The following is a 6,625-nucleotide window of genomic DNA, read 5'->3' as shown; positions in this document are numbered from 1 at the left end:
TCCGTGGGAGAAAGATGAGGCTTTCTGCTCCCGTAAAGATTTACAGCCTCGGAAACCCTGTACAGGGTCGCTATGGGTCAGAACCGACTCGAAGGCACTTAATATGTGTAATGGAAGCATTTGGGGCATTTGGTGGAGGGTATTTGTTGTTGTTATGTGCCATGGCATCAGTTCTGACTCACAGCAAACCTCTATAGGGCAAAGGGGATGCAGGTATATACTTTTGCAACTCTTTTCTAAACTGGAAATTATTTTAAAGGAAAGCTGACCGCTGCCTACATTTCTCTAGAACAGTGATTCTTGCAAGAAACAGTTTCATACCTCAGGGAATATGTGACAATATCCAGAGATGCTTTTGGTTGTCATAGATGGGTGGGTAGGGTGCTGCTGGAATCTAGTGGGTAAAGACCAGGGGTGCTGCTAAACAGTTTACAAAGCACAGGACATCCCCCAGGCAAAGAATTATCTGGTCCCAGATGTTATTACTTTTAAAGTTGAGAAGCTCTGTCCTGAAGTTGTATTTTTCTTAATATATGAGAAGAAGGGACGTTAGGAAAAGTCATATCATAGAGTTATGTGAATAGCACTGTGCAATGAGCATGCAGATATCTGAAGCATGTTTGAATCTGATCTCTGCGTTTTGACCTGGTACTAACATTTTGAATTCTGTGAATTCCTGAGCAGTGCCCATTCAAGGTTAGAGGTGTCAGGTGGGGAAGCTTTGTGACCCCCACACTGCGAGTGGCCATCGTTAGTAAACTGTGTTCTTTCTTTTTCCTGGTCCAAAGCAACTGCACTAATCTGACCGTTTCTAATGAGATAGAGGATAATACGGTGTGGACTAGTCTTTCTGTCAGCCACTGCCTGGTGGGCTTAGCTAAAGAAACGATCCTTCATTAATTAACCTTCACTTTCTATGTAGATTCACTCATTGAGATGCAGGTAATTAAACCAAGGTCATTTCAAGGACTGACAGGGGAAAAACAGTCTTTGGAAGGTGGTGGAGTATTTTTTGGAGGGGGTATGCAGTTAGAGGACTTGGAATTGTATTTTTATCCTTGTGAGGAATTGCGGAATCATCTTTTGACTTAAATCTTTTCTTTTCTTTTTTTTTTTTCTTTAGTGGGAAATTTCTTAAGTTCATTTCAAAACCATATCTTAGTAATTTTAAAAAGATTTAGCTTTTAGTATTTCCTATTGGTTATGAATCAGGCTGCGAGCCACAAGGTCAGCAGTTTGAAACTACCAGCTGTTCCGTGGGAGAAAGATGAGGCTTTCTGCTACCGTACAGATTTACAACCTCGGAAACCCTGTACAGGGTCGCTATGAGTTGGAACCAGCTCCACGGCACATAACGACAACAACATTGGTTTTAGAAATAAAAGTTAAGGCAAAAATTTAATTTAGGGGAGGTAAACAATGGGCTCAAATGTCACAATTGTGAGGATGGTGCAGGACTGGGCAATACTTCCTTCTGTTGTGCATTTGTTGTTGTTGTTGTTGTTAAGTGTCCGACTCCTGGTGACCCTGATGAGTTGCTATTGAAAGTACCTAGTGTGGGACTGTAGCATAACTGCAAGGTTGGTGGTTCAAACCTACCAGTCACCCCTTGGGAACCCAATACAGGGTTGCTATGAGTTAGAACTAACTCAACATGAGCACTTAACAGCAACAACAACATGAACTTTAAAAAGAACAAACAAATCTGTGTTGGAAGAAGTGCAATCAGAGTGCTCCTTAGAAACCAGGATGGCCAGACTTCATCTCTCATACTTCAGACGTACTGTCAGAAAGGACCAGTCCCTGGAGGATGATATCATGCTTGGAAAAGGGAAAGGTAAGCCCAAAAGAGGAAGACCCTCAATGAGACAGACTGACACAGTGACAGCAACAAAGAGTTCAAATGTAGCAACAATTGTGAGGGTGCCACAGGACCCGGCCGTGTTTTGTTCTGTTGTGTGTAGGGTCACTGTGAGTTGGAACCAAGTAGATAGCACTTAACAAAAACAACAGACCGAGTCAGCTTGGTTCAAATGACAGCTCTGGCATGGTGTCAGGATAATGAGCATGACCACAAGGTCGGTTTGAACCACAAGGTCGGCGGGTCAAACTCACCAGCCATTCCTCAGACTCACTGTAAGTCAGAACTGACTCGATAGCACTTAACAATAACAACTTGGCTTCTAAGGAGCCGTCTGGTTGTACTTCTAACAACACAGACCCACACTTGGTACTTTCAGTATTCTTCTCCAACACTGGATTTCAGATGCATTGACTTTTCTACAGGCTTCCTTATTCGCGGTCCCACTTTTACATGCATATGAGGTTACTGGAAGACCCGGATATATGTACTATCATACATGTCAGAATATAGTTCAGTGGCGCCATTGTAGTTATTATCCCACAGGATAGCTTGAAACACATTGGCGTGGCGCTGTAGGATAATCATGGACTGCAAGTTCGATTAGAGCTACAAGGTCAGCAGTTCAAACTCACCAGCCGCTCCTGAGAAACCCTGTATAGGGTCACTATGAGTTGGAACTGACTCTACGGTTCTTAACAACAACAAAAGCAAACCAACTTAAAATACTTGATTCTTGGGAAAAGAGGTGATTCTTGGGTGGTAGAATTTTTTGGCTTTAAAAAACCAGAAACTTCTTTTCTCACAGTTTTGGATTCTAAAAAATCAAATCCAGGTAGCAGGTGCCCCCTTTTGCATAGATAATTCCTCACTTGGTCTTCTCTCCCCACCCTACACCCTTGTTTGACTTGTTCTGCCTGTTAACCCTTGTTCTAAGACATTCATAAGGACCCACCCTACTCCAGTATGGAGCCCTGGTGTGGCGCTCTAGGACAAACACTGGACTGCTAACTGAAAGGTGGGTGGTTCAAATCCACCCCCAACCAATCCTCGGAAATACTATACAGCATCGCAATGAGTCAGGACCGACTTGAAGGCATATAACAACATCAGCAAACTCCAGTATGCCCTAATTAACATAACAAAACACTTGTTTTCAAGCTGGGCTACATTTACAGGTAAAGAAGTTGCTAAGTGCATAGCGACCCTGTTTAGGGTTTCTGAGGAGTGGTTGGTGAGTTTGAACCACTGATCTTGCGGTTCAAACTGACCTTGATGTTGAGTGCTTATCCTCTGGCACTACAGCAGGACTCGGATAAAGAGGTTAGGATTCCAGCATATGTCTTTCGTGACTACAACGGAATCCATAATACTGGCCTAGAAAGTGGCTCAGCCCTTCATTGATTTAGTTCTGTGTCCAAACCAAGCCCACTGCTGTCAGCTCAATTCCTACTCATAGCAGCCCCATAGGTCAGAGGACAGCGGCTCCATATGGGTTTCCCGACAGTCAGTCTTCATGGAAGGAGACAGCCTCATCTTCTCACTCGGAGCAGCTAGTAGGTTCGAACTGATAACCTTTCAGTTAGCAGCTCACTTAGCCCACAGCACCACCAGGGTTCCTTCGGTTCTTTGTTTAAGCTATTCTTATGACCTCTTTGAAGCCATATCACAAATTTGAGAAAAGCCCATTTTGCATTACTAAAAAAAGAGGCTAATTGCTGTTGAGAAGATTGCCACCTAGTGGGAGGCTGAGTCATGGCAAGGCAGTCTGACTCGCCCTTTCGGTGTTTGCTGTGGATTCCCTTCTGTATTCCAGCTCCTAGAATTCCCTTTTTAAGATTATTATTGTTGCGGTTTATTATTTTTCTGTGGTGGATCCTCAGACAACTTATACAGGATCACTATGAGTTGGAACCAACCCAACAGCACTTAGAAACAACTTACATACATATAGACATACACAAACACACACACATGTGTGTGCATACGTGTATATATGTACATAAGTTGTTTCTTATATATCACCACCACTACTAACTATATATACACACACACACACACACATATATATATATATATAGAGAGAGAGAGAGAGAGAGACAGAGACAGAGACAGAGACAGAGAGACAGAGACAGAGACAGAGACAGAGAGACAGAGACAGAGTCCTGATGTGGCGCTGTGGGTTAATGCGCTGGACTCCTAAGCTGTTTGAACTGCAAGGTTGGCAGTTCAGACTCACCAGCTGTTCCTTGGAAAACCTATACAGGGTCGCTATGGGTCAGAAATGACTTGACAGCACTTAACAACAACAAATATATGTGTGTGTATGGAGTTCTTGGTGTGGTGCTGTGGCCTAATGCGTCAAACTGCAAAGTTGCTTGAACTGCAAGGTCAGCAGTTCAAGCTCACCAGCTGTTCCTTGGAAACCCTATACAGGGTCGCTGTGGGCCGGAATCAACTCAATGGCACTTCACAACAACGTACATAGATGAAGCCTGGTAGCATAATGATTACAAGTCAGGCTGCAAACCTCAAGGTCAGCAGTTGAAAACTACCAGTGATTCCATAGGAGAAAGATGAGACTTTCTCTCCCATAAAGATTTACAGCCTCGAAAACCCTACGCAGGGTTGTTATGGGTCGGAACGGACTCCATGGCACATAACCACCACCATATATGTACCATCAAATAGGTTCTGACCCGTAGCAATCCTGCATAGGGTTTCCAAGGAGTAGCTCTGACTTTGCAGTCCAGTGCATTAACCCACAGTGCTATAACAGGACTCCATATCCATCTATCTATCGATGAGCTCTGCTAGCATAGTGGTTATGAGTCCAGCTGCTAACATCAAGGTCAGCAGTTCGAAACTACCAGCCATTCCACAGGAGAAAGATGAGGTTTTTTGCTTCTGTAAAGATTTACAGCCTCAGAAACACGGTCACTATGAGTCAGAACTGACTCCATGGTATATCACCACCACCACTATATATATTGTTGTTGTTGTTAAGTGCCATCAAGTTGATTCCAGCACATAGCGACCCTGTATAGGGTTTCGAAGGAACAGCTGGTGAGCTTGAACCACCAACCTTGCAGTTCAAACAACTTTGCAGTCTGATGCATTAGCCCACAGTGCCACACCAGGACTATAGATATATATAAAACAAGACATTTTCTATTTCAACATGCTTTACATATAGAACTCTATGGAATTCATTACATTTGTCTACTTCACATTTCCAAATGTTCCCCTCACCCTCCACAGAAGCTCAGCAACCACTAAGCAATGACTGCCTCTTCCTGCTCTCTCCCTCCCCTGGTAACCCCTGAGGAACTTTGGTCACTATACATTCACCCTACGTTTTGTTTAAAGAAAGGTGTTTTCCATGCATTGTCTCAGATCCCTTTCACACCCCATGGGAGTGTATTTGGAATGTTACACTATTCCAATAGAACCCTATGGCGATGTCGCTTGCTACTGCCCCAGAAAGGAGCTGTTCTCAGCTCGCTGTGCTAAGCATTTTACCTTTAGTCATAAAGACGGAATGCTTAATTTGTTAAACATATACAGCCTCAGAATAGAGCCATTCCATCTACCTAATAACCACTTGCAGTTATTAAAGTCAGTTTGTATCTGTTTAAACAGGTCATAAAAAAAGTAAAATCTGAAATAAAGGGCAAACTCCCTCCCTCCTGGAATATTTAATACATGCTCAAAATTCTGATTAAGAATCAGTGCAAGCTAGCAGAGAGAGAATACGTTAAAAGGCAAAAATGAAGTTTCATTCGGAGTCGCATTTGTGTTCTCACAGTGGTGGGCCAACCTTTAAATGATGTGGTGGTGTAGGACCAAGAAAAAGACTCCATTCTGTACATTAGCCTGAACACGTCCTCCTGTTCCAGGAACATGCTAAATCAGCTCATGCTGCCTTAGAATATCCTTTCACCCCTAGCAACAGCGAGAACTAGATAAGCAGTAGATAGGACAGCCCAAGGCCAGATGCCAGATATTTTCCTTATCCTAGCCTAAGAACAAAAGACCACCAGTACTGACCAATTAAACTGTAACATCTCATACTTTGCCAAATGTCAACCAATCCAAAAATTGTAAAGCTGAAAAACCCTGAGCTTGCTTGAAAACTCTATAAAAACCCTGCCAACTGGGAGTTCGAGGCTCCATCCCTGATCCGCTGTGTCGGATGCAGGTGGAGTCCAAGCTCGGGCTTGAATAACTGGGAGTTTGAGGCTCCATCCCTCATTCACTGCGTTGGATGCAGGTGGGGTCCGAGCTGGAGCTTGAATAAACAACCCTTGTGTACTTGCATCGGTTTCGGCTCCTTGGTGGTCTTTAGGGACCCGGAATTCTGGGCATAACAGTGGTTTCCATGAACACACCCAAACCCTATCAAGTTGAAATTCCTCCCACACCTTGAGACCCTCCCAGGCATATTCTAGAATTAGAAATTATTTCAGTCCTCTGACTACTCTCAACAATGTATTGTTGTTGTTAAGTGCCATGGAGTCGATTCAGACTCATAGCGATGCTGTATAGGAGCGACTGGTGGGTTTGAACTGCTGGCCTTGCTGTTCAAATGGACTTTGTGGTCCAGGGCTTTATCATACAGCGCCACACAAAGACTCCTAAGATGAGGAAATTAATCTAATTTATTGTCCTTTGGTTTCTCCTCTTCTTTCTGTTAGCCCTGCTGTTCTATTCCTTGTGTGGCCTTTTTGAATATGGTTGGTTGAACTCATCTTTCTCCCTTAC

This window comes from Chrysochloris asiatica, unplaced genomic scaffold (assembly GCF_000296735.1).
Source record: "Chrysochloris asiatica unplaced genomic scaffold, ChrAsi1.0 scaffold00023, whole genome shotgun sequence".
Classification (NCBI taxonomy): Eukaryota; Metazoa; Chordata; class Mammalia; order Afrosoricida; family Chrysochloridae; genus Chrysochloris; species Chrysochloris asiatica.
The sequence above is the reverse complement of the archived record's forward strand: the minus strand, read 5'-3'. Positions refer to the sequence as shown.